The 21,097-nt window shown below is 48.5% G+C and overlaps 1 protein-coding gene across 1 annotated transcript in view; it reads right to left on the reverse strand.

The window, feature by feature from the left end:
* The window catches only part of LOC146181784 (uncharacterized), a 397,304-nt gene that overhangs the window by 299,526 nt on the left and 76,681 nt on the right, over positions 1-21,097 (reverse strand). Inside the window, exon 2 of the mRNA XM_084576789.1 lies at positions 17,671-17,742. The gene's annotated coding sequence lies outside the window, so the exon portion shown is untranslated. The remainder of the gene's footprint in view (positions 1-17,670; positions 17,743-21,097) is intronic.

A 21,097-nucleotide genomic window follows, 5' to 3' on the forward strand; every position in this document is an offset into this window, starting at 1 on the left:
AGACCTCAGTCGCGTTAACTTCGGTACTTTTGTATCTTATAATTTCGATTCGAATGCGCAATGCCCGAATATATCTCCTTTAGAACCTAATTGACACAGCTTGTATTCCCTCTGCAGAAACTATACCTCGTGCAATTGTGCAGGCACTTTAGTTGCCGTGCTCTATACATATCAGTATAGTGCCTGCTACAGAAATGAAGTAACCGATTACAACTACTTCACCTCATACGCAACTGATTTCAGGGGTTAACACGGGGCCAGAGAAAGTAACCACACACACACACACACACACACACACACACACACACACACACACACACACACACACACACACACACACACACACACACACACACACACACACACACACACACACACACACACACACACACACACACACACACACACACACACACACACACACACACACACACACACACACACACACACACAGGTACATTTTATATCACTGCATTATCACTCAAGATTTCATTAGCGCTATAAACAAATACATGGCCTATAGCATGATCAGGTGTGGCTTTTTTGATCCATCGTCTTTTGTAGTTTTCACTGGAATGCGATCTTCAGCTGAATTCATACTAGTAAGATTTCACCTGTATTTTTCCACGCTCTCTTCTGACTACGTCAGCAGTGAGACTGAAAGCCCCCTCGATATACAATCTGGAGATAAGGACTCGCAATGTCTTCTGAACCAGCTAATTTTTACTCAGTGAATTCGTGTTCGCTCTGGATGACTAACCATGACATTCCGCCCTACCGGCGGGGTGAAAAGTGAAACGTGGAAGGCGAGGCGGGACTGAGACGCTGTGTTTCCTGTCTGCCGCATCAGGGATATTAACTCAAGCCCTGCGTGTAAGACACGGTTTCACACGACGCGCCTTTTCTCAGCCCAACTGTTGTAGCTCTATCACGAAGGAAACATTCCACGCCAGCACGCGGACGCTAATTCCTGTGTTTCCTGTCAAGCTCATGTCCCCGAAGTTGCTGCGTTGGTTGCATCCTGTTCTGTTCTAAAAAAAAAAAAAAAAGAGAAAAAGAAAGAAAGAGAAAGAAAAAAGAAAGGAGTTGTTAAATAGTAATTGATTACAGAAAATTTTGAATTATTCGTCTTAATCCCACCAAAATGCACCACGCTTCTGACTTTCCTCGACACACGACCTGCGGGCTTCTGCTGTCCTTTACCCCAATCCCACATTCCGATCACATGGGGAAAAGGGGTACCAGCCTTCCCCAAATCTGTTTCGATCTGCTTCGCCGTCGGAATAAGCAAACAACGACTTGAGCAGCGTTTAAAACCTGTGACCTGTTTACAAAACCGCAGCTCTTTCACGTGTGCGGTCCTTCCTCTCATTTCAAAAGAGCGCAATCAGGCTCCCTTGCTCGCAGCAGCCCATCTCCGATGTGCAACTCGCAGTCTGCCAATTTGGTAATGAACACCTTGCCAGCCGCACCTGAGGCTTAGCAGTGTAGGAAGAAATGAGCATCTGCTCGACGGACCCGATCAGACATCCGTTCATCAACGACCAGTCCGCGTCGTCTTCCGCAACTGCTGTTTTCTTCCCCTCCCTTATTTCTCAGCTGTTCGCACACTTTGAGTTGTTCGCACGCACAAGTTGCTCGTTTGGTGTATCAGGAGTGGTTTGAAGAATAAAAATGGTTCGCTGTGTGTCTAAAGCCTGTGAGTTGAACAAGTATGTGGGTTATGCACATGTGTCTCCATATAACGAAAAAAACGCATATAACGAAAGATCGGATATAATGAAAGGCACGGATACAACGAAACTCGGATGCAACGAAAGACTGGGTTATATAAGCGGAATCAAAAGGGCGCATGCCTTCGCATTTTCTCCGTATCAGTCTAATTGATCGCTCTTAATTTTTTTGCTCGCTGAGATTCGGTGTTCCTGGCGCAGATTGCCGGCACCATGTACACATGTAAGCCTAGCAAGCAGTATGGGTCCAGGTGGTTGTAATGGCATGAAGCATACACTGGAAATGAGGTCTGTGGCTGTTGCATCTACTCTATGTCCACTTGTCATACCTTCGCACCATATATATCTGACCCGGTTATCGGACCTTCATAAGCCTTATTCCAAAGCTTTGCTCAAGAAGTCTTAATAGGGCTGTGGTGAAGTCCAAGCGTTTTTTTTTTTTTTTTCATCTCATCCCTGTCAGATGAATTAAAACTTTTAACACAGCGTACACCTCTATAGAGGCGGATTTACGAAGCACAGCTTGGAACCAGTACGCACAGGGCGTGTACGGAAGCGGTTCTACTTAAACAACGCATTTCTCTAGCTTTATCGACCGCAAAAATTTCCACTCCAAGGAAGACTGTAATCGGAAGATCGTAATCGCTGTCTCTGTTTCTCTGCTTTGAATTAGTTTTCGACTGTGAGACACAGAGCAAGAGACAGAGGGGAAGAGACACAAGGGAAAGGAAAACAGGGGAAGAGAGACAGGCGAAGAGAAGTTCCGAGGACTGCAGGCAGGGCAGCAAATTCTCTTCTCTGCCCTTCGTCGTTCTTGTATCGCGTTTCATTGCCGTCAAGTTATTTCATAAGTCGACTTCCTGACAAGTCCGCCTCTCTAGGTTGAATTTAAACGCAACTCGAACGCACCTGATGAGCCGAACCCCGGGGTGCGACTGCGTCGCCAATCGATCCCGCGGCGACAGCAACCACCAACACGTGGCGCCAAAACTCGAAAACAATGAACTTCAAAGTAGAGAACGGTAAAACACGCAGACCCACAGACGCGCGACCGGCAATAAGCTCTCCGAATCGGCGGCAACTACGGCTTTCTGGTTTCACAGGCCATTGCATTCGCGGGGCGACCCGATCAACAGGAAGCGCCGTGTCATTAATTCCCCGCCGCGTAACGCCAACCGCGCCCCGCATATATAGGTTCAGACAGGCCTGCCGCGTTTACGCACTTATTTTTTTTTCCCTATTCTTTCCTATTTATTCTATATCGCTTTCCTATTATTCCGTTTAGTCGGCAGTCGCTGCGCTGTGTCCTGTATACTGTATATAACACAGGCACACCAATCGTCGTCGCGGCCGGCACTCGACAATGACGGGATGTGATGACACCCACCGGTAACGGAGCGCGCGTCGCATTTCAGGACGGCGGAAGAGTACGGGGCCGCAAAAACAGAGGATAGGAAAAAAAAAAAAAAAGTGCGCGTGAACCCGCATATCTACATCTAGAATCGAGTTCGGCCTTTTCTTTTTTTCGTTCTGCATCCGAATACCGACTACCCCGTGATGATTCTGATGTCGACAGCACGCCGCGTGTGTGATGTATATTTTTTTTATTCTCCGTCCTGCTTCTCCTGGTCGAACGCATTATGCCGACGGACGAACTTCCTGCGAATACAGCGAGCGAATTTTTCTTTTTGTTCCTCTCTTTTTTATTTTTTATTTTTTATTTTTTTTTTGCTTCGGCGAACGACGAACATCGTTGTGCTGGCGGTCGAAAAAGCTTCACTACTGAACTCCCATATCGCATTCCGTCACTGCTCATCTTCAGACTGACTATACACCCAATGCAAGCCGAAGGCCCCAATCATCTTTCGCCAGTTAAACAGGGCTTCGGCCTGTTGCCGCAAGCAAATTATCGCAAAGTTCCTAAACCAGCCTCTCACCTACCTTTCTCACGTACCCTGGTATTCGCTTGCATCCTCTTGGCACCATAGCTTACCTTTAGAGACCATCGGTTCCATGCCTTAGCACAACCTCGCACCCGCCATGTCCATTTCCTGTTCTCGATTTCCATTACAGCGTCAAACTCGCGTTTGTAGTGCCTCTTAACGTTGCACCTACATCTTGCTTTCCACAGCTCGAAGCATTAATCCCCATTTCAGTTGAACCGTGTGCGTTATCCTCGATTTTTCTGCCCCATAGGCAAGTAACGGTACAACGCAGCTGTTACATACTTTCCCTTCACGGATACTGGTAAGCTTCCATCCATTATCTGAGAATATCGCCAACTGCCCCCCCCCCCCCCCCCCTCTTACTCCCCTAGTTACTTTATTCTCATTGTCCAGATCCATGGGTGCAGTGCACGCGTGATGGAACAAAGAGAGAGTCACTTCACCTGGTTGCATACTGGATTGGTTTGGTTTGGTTTGGTTTGTGGGGTTTAACGTCCCAAAGCAACTCAGGCTATGAGAGACGCCGTAGCGGAGGACTCCGGAAATTTCGACCACCTGGGGTTCTTTAACGTGCACTAACATCGCACAGCACACGGGCGGCTTGCTTTTCGCCTCCATCGAAAAGCGGCCGCCGAGGCCGGGATTCGATCCCGCACCCTTGGGAACAGTAGTCGAGATTCAACGCAGCCACCGCCCGACCGCACCTTCTTGCCTGATAGGTAACTCGACATTCAAGATTATCTAGATTCGTTGCGACGGCTTACGGCGCCGCATATTGCCGTGCGCTCGTTTTAATTCAAGGACTGCGTCCAATATGGGTCTTTCTCGGGGCAAGTACACAACACACATCATTTCAGCGCGTTGTGCTGAAACTATAGAGCAAAATTGGAACATCGTGCTATATATATATATATATATATATATATAAGGCTGGGAGTGAGTTGGTCTGCAACAGTGCTCTCTATGCGAAAAAAACTTCAGGCGGCGAACACTCGCAGCAGTCGTTCTGTACATGTACACGCCGTGATGAGCATCGCATGCACACTCCATGGACGATAAATACATATTGCACACGTTGCTACGAGCACATTATTCTCCACTGAGGTACTAAAAGCGCTATGCACACACTACATACGCACAACGTGAACACATCACATTAACTATAGCGCAGGCACTACGCACCCCATCGCTCAATTTATGAACATCGTAATTGCAGTATGCAACTAGTAAGAGCGCAAAAGCCAGATTATATACGGGGTAACAGAGGCAGCGCATAAAATCGCGCGCATTAGCGTTTCGGGCCACCACAATTATTCGATGAAGGAAAAAATATATCGAAACAATCACAAACAATAAAACGAGCGTATACAACCTCTAAGTCACATACGTCACGGCCTATTAACCCGCGCCGTGTAGCCGCGGTGGCAGCTTTTCGGTTCGCTCAACTTTGACACTGGGTGGTCGGCTGGCGGAGGCGGGGGGGGCTTCGTTAAGGCACCGAGCGGACACAGCCAAGAGAGAAATACAGACAAACGCACGCACGCGCATAAAAATGCGCACGCACAAGAACCGCGCGGGAACTATAAGAGCACTCTCCATAAATTTCGAAACGGCGGTGTGCGCACGATTGCGCTGGCGAAACGAAACCGCCTCCGCGACGAGAGCCGCGATAAAAAGCGAACACGGAGAAAACTATACAACACATTCCGCGGAGCGTAGCTTCTCTGTACAGTGCACAAGTCAGCCGAAGCCACGCGGCGCATAGGTCATCGCAAACGGGCGCTATACGCGCACGATTCTATTGCGTGCTCGAATACCGCACGCTTCGATTCCGTGCTTTCGTTTCTTTATTCCTCTATCTTTTGCTGGTTGCTTAGTTCGGCTGTACGCGGATCCTTTAAACCGCCATTAAAAGAATACGCGGCGCGGAGAATCTATGCGTGCGCGCGGTAGTCGCGAGTGTATGGCGAAGTGAGCGACGGTTCGTTAATGATTAAACGCGCTGAGAGCGGGGGCTACCTATGGGCAGCGAGAATAATTGATTCGCGCTGCGCGGCTCTCTGCGCCACCGCAGGAGCTGCTTTTGGCTATCTCTTTGGAGCTTCCAGCGGGTGTGCGGGATGATTGCCATGTTTTCCCGCTCGTTTTCCCCGTCCATGCAACCTATAATCGAACGAGTGTCCTGACTGCGCGCGTACAACGAATTCCCGCTTAATTCGAACTTTCGGTTTATTCGAGCTAACGCTTCGCTTCGGCTCGCATCAAGCGTGCTAGAGAAAGAAGTCGTCATGTCTTAGATATCAAGAGGAGACAGACATAAAAATTGTGACCCCGCCGGGGTGGCGTAGTGGTTACGGCGCTCGACTACTGTTCCCAAGTACGCGGGATCGAATCCCAGCCTCGGCAGCCGCTTTTTGATGGAGACGAAAAGCAAGGCGCCCGTGTGCTGTGCGATGTCCGTGCACGTTAAAGAACCCTAGGTGGTCGAAATTTCCGGAGTCCTCCACTGCGGCCTCTTTCATAGCCTGAGTTGTTTTTTAGGACGTTAAACCCCGCAAACCAACCAATCAAACCAACCACAAAAGTTGTAACGTCAGAGCGATTTGTTCTTTCTTATTCCACCAAATTTCATCGCTCGCACCAAACGAGGAGCGCCACACAGGAAAATCGACAAGCGCGATACCGCCGCCTCTATGCCCATTCCACCGCCTCCTCTCGTCTCGGTTACAAACTTACACGATGTTCTTTTTCAGCTTCATAACGCAGAGTCACGTGGGCTGTCGTAAATAAGTGGCACGCGCTAGCCGTACGCGGCAGCGGCCTGCTGTTGCAAATACCGCCGCACCGGGTTGCGAGCAGCTCGACTTTGGCGCGGCACGATTCAAAGTGCCAGTGTGTATATACCCCGTTCAAACGAGGGTGTGCAATAAGAAACGCGCACAGCGGCATTCGGCTCCCTCACCCCCACCTTTGCTGCCTCCGTTTCTGGCGGGCAAGAATGACCTCTGCTCATTATCCGACAAACACGGCGTCGTTAACGTCGGTTTGTCGTCCTCAACAAATGACGCTCTCCGGTGGCGGCGGGGCGCGGCGGCGTTTCGAGGGCGCCCCCTATAGCGCCGTACTGCCGTCGCCGGAGGAACCAATCACATTGCGGTTACGCGGCAGCGCCAAGCCATCCGCCGATACGCCTACCGAAACTACCGCTGCACAAAGCGAAGAACAAGAAAGACGCGTAAAGACGGCTAGCTGATGCCGAGTACGATGCACGGGGGGAGGGATACTGTAGCTGCACGGTGACTCCACGCGGCGGTAGCGCGGGCATCACCGACAGCGCAAGCGTGCCGCATTCTTTCTCGTCATAAATGACAAACAACCTTTACGTCAGGAAAAGGAGCTGCTAGCCACTGGCAACAGAGACAGAAGGGAGTACAGAAAGCAATGGGAGAAAAAAAGAAGCGGGATCGCAAGCGAGAAGGCGCGGCTGCGGCAAATACGGAGGGAGGAAGGACGTGTCGGTGTATACAGTCGGCAATACCGGGCAGCAGCAGCAGCAGCAGCAGCTCTCTTTTCCTTTTTACCTATTCAACGATCCATAAAGAAGACACGCTTGTAAAACATTCACGAATCCACCGGTGGCGGCGGCTTTATCATAACGCGGCGGCAACGCCACGAGATGAGAGAGACAGTGGTATATACGCATACACACACGCGGGCACAAACAGTATACACGTCCAATATCTGGGGTGTCCGTCGCTCGCTTCTCCTTCTTCGTTCCATCCAGGGCTTTCGTTGTAATGCGTCGTCCCCATAACCGAGCGATTCATGTACGGACGCGGAGAAGATGCGCGGCGCCCTACGAGGCCTCGGCTTCGTGAAGCCATCGCTTTCTTGTCTCACGCTTCCTCCTGCTGCTCCTTTCCCTCATCATCCGCGTCTTCTCATCATTCTTCCTTTTATATATCTGCCTTCTCTTTCTCTTTCTCTCTTTCCTTTGGGACCAATGCGGTCTCTCCATTATTTCTTCGTCCGGGCAAAAGACACCCACGGCCGCGGCGTTCGACGGCGGACGGGTACACCGCGGTGGTCCGTCTTCCATCTGTTTCGTTCGAGGGAGAGGTATGCGCGAAGACCACATCGTAACCGCGAGACGAGACGGCAAGCGGCGCGTACGTCTGGTCTGATCCTGCGTAAGGTACTCAACGGAGGAAAAAGACAATGCTATCGCTTTGTGATTAAACAATGAAATGCGATGGCATACAGTCACTTTTTTTTTTCGACGTCACCGCAGGAGCGATGTCATAGTCTGAACATCCGCCTGATAGCCGGGAGGTGCGAGGTTCAACCCCTAGAGTGTCACCGGGTGGTGACGCTACCTTGTCCACGCCAAAGCGAGTGAGCCGCGACCCTGTTTCGCCCAAACCCCCTAGTTTATTTTATAAAACAGCTATTAAAAACTTGCCCGGGCAACTCTATAGCTTAGTTTGACGCAATGAACGCCTGCAGTAATTCGCGACCACAGACGGGTACGCATTATGACAGGCGCGTGGTTCAAAAGACGGCTCAATAAAGTGTACGGACGTATCACTGGTCCACATTCAACGCTGAGAAAATCCTACTTTCGCTACTGCCGAACCCGGGTCGTGTTGCTAGCTCTTAAACACAGGGCGAACTTTCCCGCCCCGACGAGAGGCGTACGCTTTTGCCGCCACGATTAAACGCTTGTGCTACGCTCGTACATGCCGCAGCGCTGAAAAAAAAAAAAAAAAGGTCTGAGAGCACGAAGGAAAAACTGCAGTGGAACCAGCGCGCGAAAGTAAACAGATAGGTCAGAGAGAGAGAGAGAGAGAGAAAAGGAAATGTCGCCCGAGACGCAGCATCTTCCAAGAGAGAAGTGCCGTGAGAATGGGGAGCGTCGTCATAAACGCACGGAAGGGCGAAGATACGAAGCCGGGGCCGGTTATCCATAGATAATAAGCCTATCGTGTTACGGGACCGCGAGGCATGCACGGTCAAGAGTCCGGGGACCGAGGAGGCGGCGCACGGAAGAGAAGCGCTGCGGCGCGATCCGCGAAATTAGCGGTGGTAGCTCTTGTACTACCTAGCATGGAGCAAAGGCAACTTACGCCCACCCTATGCTTTGCGCACAACAGCATCTCAGCTTCCTAGTTTTCCTTGTCGTTTTGTTTCCCCGTTTGCAACCATACGACGGTATACTTTTGCCGAAGGAATTAGAGATATTTAGCTTACCGTGATCCGCGATCCGCTACCGTGATCCGCCACCGCGCGTTCCACTGCGCGTGCGCAGATCCCCTTGATGCCAATAGATGGCGCCACATACTTGATGTCGGCACATAGACTTGCCGCGTGGGGACCAATCAGCATGTGCGCCCCGCCCGCGCGCGGTAGAGGGTCACGGTGGCGGATCGCGGATCACGTTAAGCTAAATCTCTCTATTATCGGGCTGTATAGTGCAGAAAACATATTTTGAGAACTATTATGATACTTCTTAATGAGCAATTTGAGCGCAGCTTTTTGCGATACAAAGAACTTGAGAGATGTATGTATGTATGTATGTATGTATGTATGTATGTATGTATGTATGTATGTATGTATGTATGTATGTATGTATGTATGTATGTATGTATGTATGTATGTATGTATGTATGTATGTATGTATGTATGTATGTATGTATGTATGTATGTATGTATGTATGTGTCGTGACGCTGGGGCTACGTCGTCCCGGCCTTCACTTGGTAGCGTGCAGAGACTCGGGGTTGAAGAAGGACTGAATCTTCGAAGTTGGTGAAATATGTACAAGCAGGTTTACTGGCACTTTGGGAAAACTTATTTACAAGATTATTTACAAGAAAATGAAGGGTATATTAACAAAATGGCAAACGTAAAGAGTTCATAGCGAGAAGCGACTGGATGAGCCGTTTACCCAGGGCCCAGAGCGACATTTCGTGCTCTGCAGCGTCCTTAAAACCCCCTATGTCCAGCCCCTCTCTGAAGATGCTGACCAACCAAATCCAGGGCACGCCCCTCAGGTATCGGCATCCAATCGAACACATCACTGCACTGATGGTCTGAAGCACTGACTGGTCCGGCATTGTTTCGTTGGGCGTGATCACTTGTTGGCGGGAAAAGCTTGGGAACGGCGAGGAGAGGAGGTACATTTCTATTCTTCAGCCAAGAATCGATAGGCAGCTGGTTCCGGCAAGAGGATTTACTTCTCAGAAACCCAAGTACACGTGCGCGCCGCATAGGGCTCCCAACATTGTCCCTTTTCGACAATTGCAAATCTTTCCTGCATTCCCGGGAAATCACTTAATGGCTGTATGCGTCATGCTCCTTTCTTGTCCTGCACGTCAGCGGACATGTCACTCTGTCGTCTCCTTTGGAAAGTAGACATTCCTCACTGGACGATAGGGCTTATCGACTGGAAGGGTGAACAAAAGAAAGAAAGCACTTCCTGCATTTCCCGCAGGGGGACGTTTCTTTGTGTTTTTCCAGACGTTCTCTTGGCAGGGTCAATTTGGCATTTGCAGTGTCCACAAAGCAAAACAGGCTTACAAAACAGGATTCCTGGAAACAGGCTCACTTAGAGCCATTGGACCATCACCACATATTCACAGCACTTATCCATGCCCACAGGCGAACAATAGAGCGCGCAAATGCGGATGCTTGGTCGTAACAGCCTCCTCCCCCGCCAGAAGAGTCACGGAGGGCAGCAGTCGCCGCTGCTGCATGAAGAGACGACTTAATGGCCTGCACGTGAACGCTTGAAGCTCGCTGTTGCTTGTCGCGTTGTCTTGATTGTTGTAGGCCAAATTGCTCGAGCTGTCTGAAACTCAACCACATGTCTAAACAAGCACTCGGCTCCCGTCTGAAGAGACCAGGTCAAAAGAAAACTGCCATTGTTGTTCGAGATAAGCCCACTCTCAAGACGTTCAGGACCCACGTATGCCTAGAAAACCAAACGTGCTGCTTTACATAGTCACACATATACAAGCGCACGGAAAAAAAAAAAAAACTTGATTATCAATTTCGATACATGGTGAGGAACATCTCGGACCGCTTAGAAAGAGCGGCTAAGCGCGTCCGCATTCCCATTTAACTTCCCCTTTTTGTATCTTATTTCAAAATTGTACTGCTGTAAAATCAAGCTCCACCTAAGAAGGCGACTGTTCTTCGATGTCGCAGTTTGCAGCCAAGCCAGGGGACAATGGTCCGTCTCTACGGTGAATTTGGCCCCTCCAAGATAGCACTGCAATTTTTGAATGGCCCATACAATGCAAGCGCATTCTTTCTCTGACGCGCAATAAGCCCTCTCTCTAGTACTCAGTTTTCTGCTCAAGTAGAGCACGGGGTGCTCATTACCGTCGTCATCTCTCTGGCAGAGAACAGCACCTAACCCTCGATCACTGGCATCACACTGGACCGTGAATTCTCGGCCATAGTCTGGAGCTCGCAATACCGGACGGCTAATCAGCACAGCCTTCAGGTTTACGAAGGAGGCTTCCTTTTGTTCGTCCCAGACTACATTTGTCGGTTCTGTCTTGCGGAGAGCGTCGGTCAGAGGGCTAGCCAAAGCTGAATAGTTAGGGATGTAGTGATTGTAGTACCCAGTCAGACCCAGGAATGCTCGAATTTCCGTCTTCGTGCTCGGCCGCGGGTAGTCTGCTACCGCAGAAATCTTAATCTCGCTGGGTTTCCTGAAACCTTGACCTACATTGTGACCCAAGTAGTCCACGGTCGCCCTTGCCAGGCAACATTTCCTGGCCTTTACGGTTAGTCCAGCTTGACGCAAAAGGCTCAGTACAGCGCTTAGATGTACCATATGGTCCGCCCATGAGTCGGAAAAAACCGCAATGTCATCTAAGTAAGGCACTGCGAATGTTTCACACCCCTTTAAAACCCTATCCATGAGTCGGGAAAAACAAAATGGAGCATTTTTGAGCCCGAAACTCATCATTGTTGGCTGGTAGCTGCCCGTCGGAGTGACGAAAGCCGCGTATCTGCTGGCGCGTTCAGTGAGCGGTACTTGCCAGTATCCTCGAGTAAGGTCCAGCGTAGTCACATATGCCGCTCTACTGACCTGTTCTACTCTCTCCTCAATATTCGGAATAGGATACACTTGATCCCTGGTGAGAGAATTTAGCTTTCGGTAGTCTACCACAGGCCTAGGGTCTTTACCTGGAGCTTCTACTAAGATCATAGGCAAAGCATAATCGCTTTCCGAGGGTTTTATTACTCCCAATTCCAGCATGCGAGTTACTTCCCTATCCAGAATTTCTCTTTGCCTTGGAGAAAATCGGTAGCACCTTGATCGCACTGGCACGTCTGAAGTCAGCTCAATATCGTGCTCAGTCAAATCAGTTCTGCCTGGCCTGTCCACGAAGCAGGCCTCAAACTCTGTTATTATCTCGCCCAGATCGGACAGCTGGGATTTCTTTAGTTCTCCTCTCTGCTCCGTCTTTTTGAGAAGCTCCTGAGCGTTGCTTCCTTTTCCGCTGAGGCAAATCAAGTTGTCCCCCATCTCCTCGGGAAGGTTTAACGTTAGATTTACCACGGCTTCCCTCTGCACATAAGGCTTCATAAGATTGCAATGATAAATGCGCACTTCTTTACGCCTACCGGGAATTTTCACTGCGTAGTTAGTGTTAGAAAGCTTTGCAACGACTTCAGCCGGTCCTTCCCACTGTACTTCGAGCTTATTCTGCCTTGAACTTCTCAGCAACATCACCTGGTCCCCGATACAAAACGTCCTTTGACGGGCTGTCTTATCATAGTACACCTTGGAACGAGCCTGGGCTGACTTCATGCTGGCCTCAACGAGTTCCTTAGTGTTATGTAAGCGATTCAAGAGGTTCAGAATGAATTCTACTACTGTTGGGTCTTCTCCGCGCCCCTCCCAGGCTTCGCGCACCATTCGCAAAGGTGAGCGCAGTGACCTTCCGTACACCAACTCGGCTGGGCTAAATCCAGTGGATTCGTGCGGCACTGACCGCAAAGCAAAAAGCGCTGCAGGCAGGCAGGTATCCCATTCGCGCTTGTTTTCATAGCACAGTCCCCTCAGGACTCGTTTGAGAACAGAGTGCCATCTTTCTACGCTGTTGCTCTGCGGATGATGGATCGAGCTATGCACTACCTTAATGCCGCATCGCTCGAGAAATGAGGTGGTGAGGACACTCGTGAAAACGCTACCCTGATCACTTTGGACCTCGGAAGGGAATCCAACTCGTGCAAACACTGACAGCAGCGAATCCACTACACTCTCGGACGTCACCTCGCGCAGCGGAACAGCCTCTGGAAACTTTGTGGCTGGGCATAACATAGTGAGGATATATCGGTACCCTGACTCTGTCACAGGAAGTGGCCCAACTACATCTATTACTAACCGGTGAAACGGCTCGGTAATGATTGGTACTAACACCATCGGAGCTTTCCACTTATCTTGCGCCTTTCCAACCCGCTGGCACGTGTCGCATGACCGTACAAAATTTTCCGTGTCCTTAAAACATCCAGGCCAATAGTATTCTTGCAACAGCCTCTGCTTCGTTTTCTTTATTCCAAGGTGACATGACCACGAGCTGCCATGGGAAAGTCGCAGTAAGTCTCCGCGGTACTTTTGGGGAACGACTAATTGGTCCCGCTCTACTCCGCGCTTATCCTTGAATAAGCGATACAGCACTCCTTTTCTCATCTCGAAAGAAATATTGTTTGCTGTCTTAGTGGCGCGGTGGCGCTCCCTTATCTCCTGTATCTTGGGATCATTGGCTTGCTCTATAGCTAAGTCCTCTCGGGTTCCACTTAAAAGTCTCGTGAGATTACCAGACACTGGCGGCAAGAGGTTACTCTCAAGAACGTCCTCATTCCGCGTCTCATCAAGCTCCCTTTCAAGTTGACATATCTGAGATGCCTCGCTCTCAAAGTTTTCTGACCTGCTATCTTCCGCATTTACCACTGTTTTAACTGCCGTTTCCTCCGCTGTGGATTTTTCTGGAATGAGCAGTGTAGCTAGTTCTCGCGCCTTTGAACGTGTTAAGGCTTGCACAACTCTGTCTCCGAAAAGGATGCCCCTCTTTCGCAGCAGCATGTCCGATTTGTTGGAGAACAAATACGGATAGCACTTAGGAAGCTTTCCTGAAACGGCAGCCTCGGTTGTTAATTCGCCGAAAGGGCCCTCGATGACCACGTTCGCGATCGGCAAGCACACACTCTGTTCCTCAACTACCTGTCGGATCCATGCACACTGTCCTGTATAGTCGGAAGGCGATACATACGCCGGATGGACAACATCCATCGTTGCGGCCGAATCGCGCAGTACCTTGCAAGGCTTCCCGTTGACTACTAGGTCATGCAGGTAGGGTTCTAAAAGCTGCATATTTTCATCGCAGTCCCTGGCATACGAGAAAGCAATCTTTTCTTTCCGGCAGTTGACGGCAATGTGACCCTGCTCATTACACCTAAAGCATGTGAGCGGCTTCCTAGCCTCAAGCTTATTCTTTGTGTTCTGCACGTTGGTCACTTCCCCACTTTTCTCACTGCCGTCCTTTCTAGGGAATTTGCCTGAAGAAACCTTCATCTCTTCGTTTCCAACTCTAGCAAAGTGCCTTTCCTGACGGTTTTTCACACTGAACTTGGGATTGCGGGGCCTATCCACTGCTGGGTTGCTGAATTGTCGGCGCGAAGCATACTCCTCAATGAGTTCGGCAGCTTCAGTTGCCGACTTAATTTCGCCTCGGTCCTGTAACCAATTTCTTTCTTTTTCTGGGAGGCAGTTATAAAACTGCTCCAAAAGAATTCGCTCGACTACAGCGTCCCTATCACTGTAGGAATCTGTGCTCTTTAGCCACTCGCCCAAATTTACTCTTAAATTGTACAGGAATTCAGGGTAACTCTCGTCCCTGGACTTAGTAGCGTTCCGAAAACGTTGTCTGAACGCCTCGGCGCTAAGCTTATACTTTCTCAGAAGGCAAGCTTTGACCTTCTCGTAGTTGTCCGCGTCCTCCTTGCTTAGCCGCGCGACAACCTCCGCTGCCTCGCTGGGCAGAACCGTCAATAATCTCTGAGACCAAGTGTCTCGCTGGAAGGACAGTTTTTCGCAGGTTCGCTCAAAGTTAGCCAGATACAGACCGATATCCCCTGATATCACATATGGCTGCATGTACTTTGACATCTTGAAATCTGCCTCCTTGTTGAGACGAGGTACCGCTAGCTGGGGACAATCGCCCGACCTCTTGCTCAACTCTAGTTCTAATTTCCGGAGCTCAATTTCTTGGTCCAGCTTTTTTGCTTCTCTTTCAAGCTTCTCACGTTCGTGCTCCCTTTCCTCTTTTTCCCTCTCAAGTTCACGCTCCCTTTCCTCTTTTTCCCTCTGACGTTCGCGCTCCCTTTCCTCTTTATCCCTCTGACGTTCGCGCTCCCTTTCCTCTTTTTCCCTCTGACGTTCGCGCTCCCTTTCCTCTTTTTCCCTCTCAAGTTCACGCTCACGCCTCTTTTCCTCTTTTTCCCGCTCTTTCTGCTGTCTGAGCTGCTCCTCCTTTTTTTGGGCGATGAGGTTCCATGCTTCACTGAGCTCCTCATCATCGGCTCCCAAATCTGTGATTGCCTTCATAATCAAAGGTTTTCGTGCCAAACCACTTGTATCAATTCCCAATTCCTCACACAATTGCAACAGTTCCGGTTTCTGCAGCTTTTGTAGGTCCATGATCGCTCCGAGTGTCGGCTACTTCCAAAACAACAGTGCAAACTACCAAACCTAAAGGCGTTTCAACACTTTTTACCAGTTCTAAAATCTAACCCTGTTCTAGAACCTGGTCCACATCAGAAGAAAAGCCAAGCACTCACCCACACATGCGATCGATGTTCCGAGCTGCTCTCTTGTTGGCCGATTGTTGCTCCTGCTTGTTGCTTGAGATGCCACCTCCGATCACCAGATGTTGTGGCTTGTAGACTCTGATCCACCTCGAATCACCAGATGTTGTAGCTTGTAGATCCAGATCCCACCTCCAGTCATCAGATGTTGTGGCTTGTAGATTCAGATCCCACCGCTGGTCACCAGTTGTCGTGACGCTGGGGCTACGTCGTCCCGGCCTTCACTTGGTAGCGTGCAGAGACTCGGGGTTGAAGAAGGACTGAATCTTCGAAGTTGGTGAAATATGTACAAGCAGGTTTACTGGCACTTTGGGAAAACTTATTTACAAGATTATTTACAAGAAAATGAAGGGTATATTAACAAAATGGCAAACGTAAAGAGTTCATAGCGAGAAGCGACTGGATGAGCCGTTTACCCAGGGCCCAGAGCGACATTTCGTGCTCTGCAGCGTCCTTAAAACCCCCTATGTCCAGCCCCTCTCTGAAGATGCTGACCAACCAAATCCAGGGCACGCCCCTCAGGTATCGGCATCCAATCGAACACATCACTGCACTGATGGTCTGAAGCACTGACTGGTCCGGCATTGTTTCGTTGGGCGTGATCACTTGTTGGCGGGAAAAGCTTGGGAACGGCGAGGAGAGGAGGTACATTTCTATTCTTCAGCCAAGAATCGATAGGCAGCTGGTTCCGGCAAGAGGATTTACTTCTCAGAAACCCAAGTACACGTGCGCGCCGCATAGGGCTCCCAACATTGTCCCTTTTCGACAATTGCAAATCTTTCCTGCATTCCCGGGAAATCACTTAATGGCTGTATGCGTCATGCTCCTTTCTTGTCCTGCACGTCAGCGGACATGTCACTCTGTCGTCTCCTTTGGAAAGTAGACATTCCTCACTGGACGATAGGGCTTATCGACTGGAAGGGTGAACAAAAGAAAGAAAGCACTTCCTGCATTTCCCGCAGGGGGACGTTTCTTTGTGTTTTTCCAGACGTTCTCTTGGCAGGGTCAATTTGGCATTTGCAGTGTCCACAAAGCAAAACAGGCTTACAAAACAGGATTCCTGGAAACAGGCTCACTTAGAGCCATTGGACCATCACCACATATTCACAGCACTTATCCATGCCCACAGGCGAACAATAGAGCGCGCAAATGCGGATGCTTGGTCGTAACAGTATGTATGTATGTATGTATGTATGTATGTATGTATGTATGTATGTATGTATGTATGTATGTATGTATGTATGTATGTATGTATGTATGTATGTATGTATGTATGTATGTATGTATGTATGTATGTATGTATGTATGTATGTATGTATGTATGTATGTATGTATGTATGTATGTATGTATGTATGTATGTATGTATGTATGTATGTATGTATGTATGTATGTATGTATGTATGTATGTATGTATGTATGTATGTATGTATGTATGTATGTATGTATGTATGTATGTATGTATGTGCAGTTGCAAAGCACTCTTCATTTTTCTCCTGAACCAAAGAGGATTATTCGGAAGAATAGCGAGATCCGCGAGCGAGCGGCGCCGAGTTCGTGGCTCTTGATTCTCTTCTTGCGAGAAATTTTCCTTGGCTCGTGACTCCCTCGTGGCTCGTGACTCTATTTCGCTGGGTTACACTGCACCAGCAACGGCACCAATGGCGGCGCGGTTGAATCGCCGAACGGGCGCATGCGCTCTAAAGAAAGCAGACACAGGCAACGCATATGGCAATCGGAACGATCTCACATCTGTGTTATTGCCGGTATACATAATTCTGGGGAGAAAAAAAATGGCCAGCAGCCTAAGAGTTCGAAGTAAACGTAAGGGATAATTTTTTTGTGTGTTTTGTATTTGATATAGAGAAAAATTATTCTTGTCCTGATTTTGGGGTGAAAGAAAATTAAATAGAAAGCGAAAGGAAAAACAACGCGCCGATGGCGCGTTATTTTTTCTCCGACCATCGGCGCGTTGTTAAATCTCCCTAAAATTAGCACAGGTATAATTCTCCCCTATATCAACTACAAAACATCCCCTTCAATCTTCTGTTTGGGGAAAAAAGGAGAAGAGTGTTATAGAGCATAGATTTGAGCAGAACCGAATCTCACCGTTAAGAAGAAGGGTGATTTTCTCCTTCGTCGTCAGGTGTCCTGTTGCAGGCTCCTGCCCCGAGAAATTCCCTGCGGTCAACGGAAAGGAAAAGAAATGAATCGGTGAACTTCTTTCCAGAGCATGTATATATAACTTTAGGTCCTGACAACATGGTATGAGGGAAAAAAATATGATCACTACGATAATAGTGCTGCCCGGAGAAAAAGTGATTCTCGGCCGAGAGTAGATGGTATATGAAGGATTAGATGACAGTTTCATGCTTAAAAATGAAAAGTCACACCGCCAACAAGAAGAAGAGAATATCGAAAAACGAAGCGGGCCGCACAAGTCATGCGAAGTCATCTCCAAGACTATATGTAATTTCCAGTATGTAGACTGTAGGCCTTCCATTCACTGAAATCTTTTTTTTTTTTTGAGGTAAAGAAATTCATTTTCAGATAATAAGCTATAGCAAGCATGACATTTTGTTACAGTTTGACACGTGATGACATCTGAGATTAAGCTCAAAGCTGCAAAGAAATTATATTTCAAGCATAAAGTACGGCGCATAATCGTACCGAGTAATCGCATCGAATAATCGCGTGAAATAAACGCAAACCGAACAAGCATAGAAATCAGTCGGGTACGTGAAGCATATGAAAAATAAGGAAAACAATCGCGCACGCGTAAATGAAACAAGCGAGAGAAGAGACAGGTGCAGCATTGACGGCATCCGTAAGGGAGAAAGGCAAGCGGCCGAGCATCTTCGGAAAGCGGTACGAAGGGATACGCTGAGGGGGGAAACGGGAGAGAGAAATAAGGAATTAGGGAGAGTCCGGGCCACGGACGCAGTATAATGCCGTTAGGGATAAAACGCAGAGGCTTTAGGGCCGTCCATTGGGCCCGCTATGGCAGCCGCCAAGGAAAGGCGAGACGAGAAACAATCGCCGCCGCCATAATAAGACAGAAGCTTGAGCGAGAGGGGCGGGAATATTGGGAAAGCAACGGGGAAATGGGGAGAGAACCGGAGGAGTGATGGCGTTGTGTAAGGCAACGAAGAATACTAGCCAGAAACGTGAACAGTAAAGAAATATGGGGAGCCTGTGGACCTACGCAGTTCGGGGGAGAGGGAAGGAAATGCGCTATGCGTTGCGCCGGGAGCCATGAAAGAAGAAAAGGAACCATGGAGAGAAAGGGGAAAAAAGGAAACGGATGGGAAACATCGAGAACAATGAAGTAAAAAATATAATAGGGCGATAGGTAACTGCAAAATAGTGCGGAAAAGAAAAGCAAGAGGCACTGAGAGCCTCTTTGTCCTCTACCTCAATACCTCCCTGTTTAGCCTCATTCCTATTCGTTTTTTTTTTTCTTGCCAGAGCTCTTCCCAGATGTCCTGCACAAAAGATGCCGTTATAGGCACGGAAAGCTCCGTACTTTTTTCCCTCCCAATCAACAAAAAAGCAAGACGAAAAGTGGAAATCTAGACATGGCAAAGCAAACGAAAAAAAGTAAAAAAAAAAGGTAGAACAGGGAATGGAGAGGAGCTATACGCGGGGCATCCTGAGTGACGGGGACCTGGGACGTTGTGTCCTACGTCTGCGGCATCTTTTCTTTTCCCGAGACAGCACTCGCCGCGACACGGACCGCTGCAGATGACGCCATGAGTGCGGAATGGGGATAACGGGAAGACAGGCGGAGACGATGCGAAGCGAGGGAAGAACGGGGAGAAATGGAGGGGAAGAAAGGTGAAAGAAAATAGTGATCGGATAAACAAAACAGGAACGCCGTACAAGTGCGGGAAAAAAAAAAAAAAGCAGCGGGCATCGCAAACTCCGAGTTGGTCGGAAACTCCACCGTTGACGTTGAACATCGTACGCAAAAGCAATACAGCGTGTGGATGACGGGAAAAAAAGTTATTTTACCGCAGTCACGCAAGTCAGTCACTCAAATGTTCAGGCAGGAATGAGGGGAAGCAAACGTTATATCCAGTGAGATCAATATCAGGAGGAGCGATCCAATGTAAGAATTAAATTGTTTCCGAGCACACTAGCACACGAGTACACATATATCCCGTAAACTTTTCTGACCAGGTGCCAAATATTGTTTGCACCGTTGAGACGTGTAGAAAGCGCTGTGTAGGGCCAAAATCAGTTAGGCCATGCTGCCACGCTGAAAACTACAATTTTTGAAATTTTAATGCGTCCGATTGAGCTCGTTTGTATATCATGACAGACATAAGTTGCCACTATAATCTGGACAATCACTACGCCGAAGGACAACATAGACAAAATGGTGCACTTGCAAAACCTTCAGTCTCTCGGAATTGTTACTTATTTTTTGGGAATCATAAACGAAGTAAACAAATATCACACTAAATACTGCGAAATAAGGAGCAAGGTTGGATCAAATGAAGTATGATCACCATAGAGACAAATGCGAACCAGTTAGAAAAGGAAACCTTTCGCGTTCCGAGCTGCAAAGCTTATAATGCACTGCTGGTTTCAAATAAATGAAGCGAGACAAATACTAAGAGAAGGCACAGCAAAAGAAAACGTACCGCTCAATATCACTTGTTAAGATGTAACAAGAAAACAGAGCGCACTTGGCCGCATCTTTAATTAAATAAATGTTCCCAAATGTCAACTTGGACCGGATGAGACATCAACGAAACATGCATGGAAAACAAGTAGATACACGGAAAACAAATTTCGAGCAACAAGTTGCAGGAGCAAAGATAGATAACATTGTCCAGTTATTTCGAGACACAAGGAAAGACCACAAGCAGCTGCCGCTCGGCGAAGAATAGTCCGCGCCAAGTTCTGCTTTCCTGATCATCAGCTTTTCTGCGAAAAACCTTGCAATGTTGTACAATACTATTTATTTATTTATATTTTTGGCCTCAGGCCTTTACAGGGTGGTCAAAACACAAATAAAAAAAAAAACAGCAATGCTGCCCAAGCTTCCAAACAGGTCATACAAGGCACGTGTGTCAGAAATGGCGCAATTACAAAAATTAGAAATAAGAGGAATTCTTCAGGGTGACGTCATCTTTCCACAGCCGCAGTTAGTAAAACCTTGAAGGCAATAATGACTCAGCCTTCCGATTCGCGCCAAATCGATTGATGGTTTGGTTTAGTCTATATGATTCAACGTCCCAAACGGACTAAGGCTCTGTGAGACGCCGTAGTGGAGGGCTCCGGAAATTTCGACCACCTGGGGTTCTTTAACGTGCACTGACATCGCACAGCACATGGGCGCCTAGCTTTTCGCCTCCGTGGGAAAGCGACCGCCGCGGCCGGGATTCGATCCTGCATCCTTGGCACAGTATAGTCGAGTGTCGTAACGCCACCCCGGCCCGGCGATTCGCGCCAAATCCTTCTTTTAAAGTTCATTCTTCGCTCGAACTGAATGGTTAAAACTGTGATGCAAAAAAAATGACGGTTT

Source organism: Amblyomma maculatum, chromosome 8, assembly GCF_055883805.1.
Source record: "Amblyomma maculatum isolate TAMU_Amacu chromosome 8, ASM5588380v1, whole genome shotgun sequence".
Lineage (NCBI taxonomy): Eukaryota > Metazoa > Arthropoda > Arachnida > Ixodida > Ixodidae > Amblyomma > Amblyomma maculatum.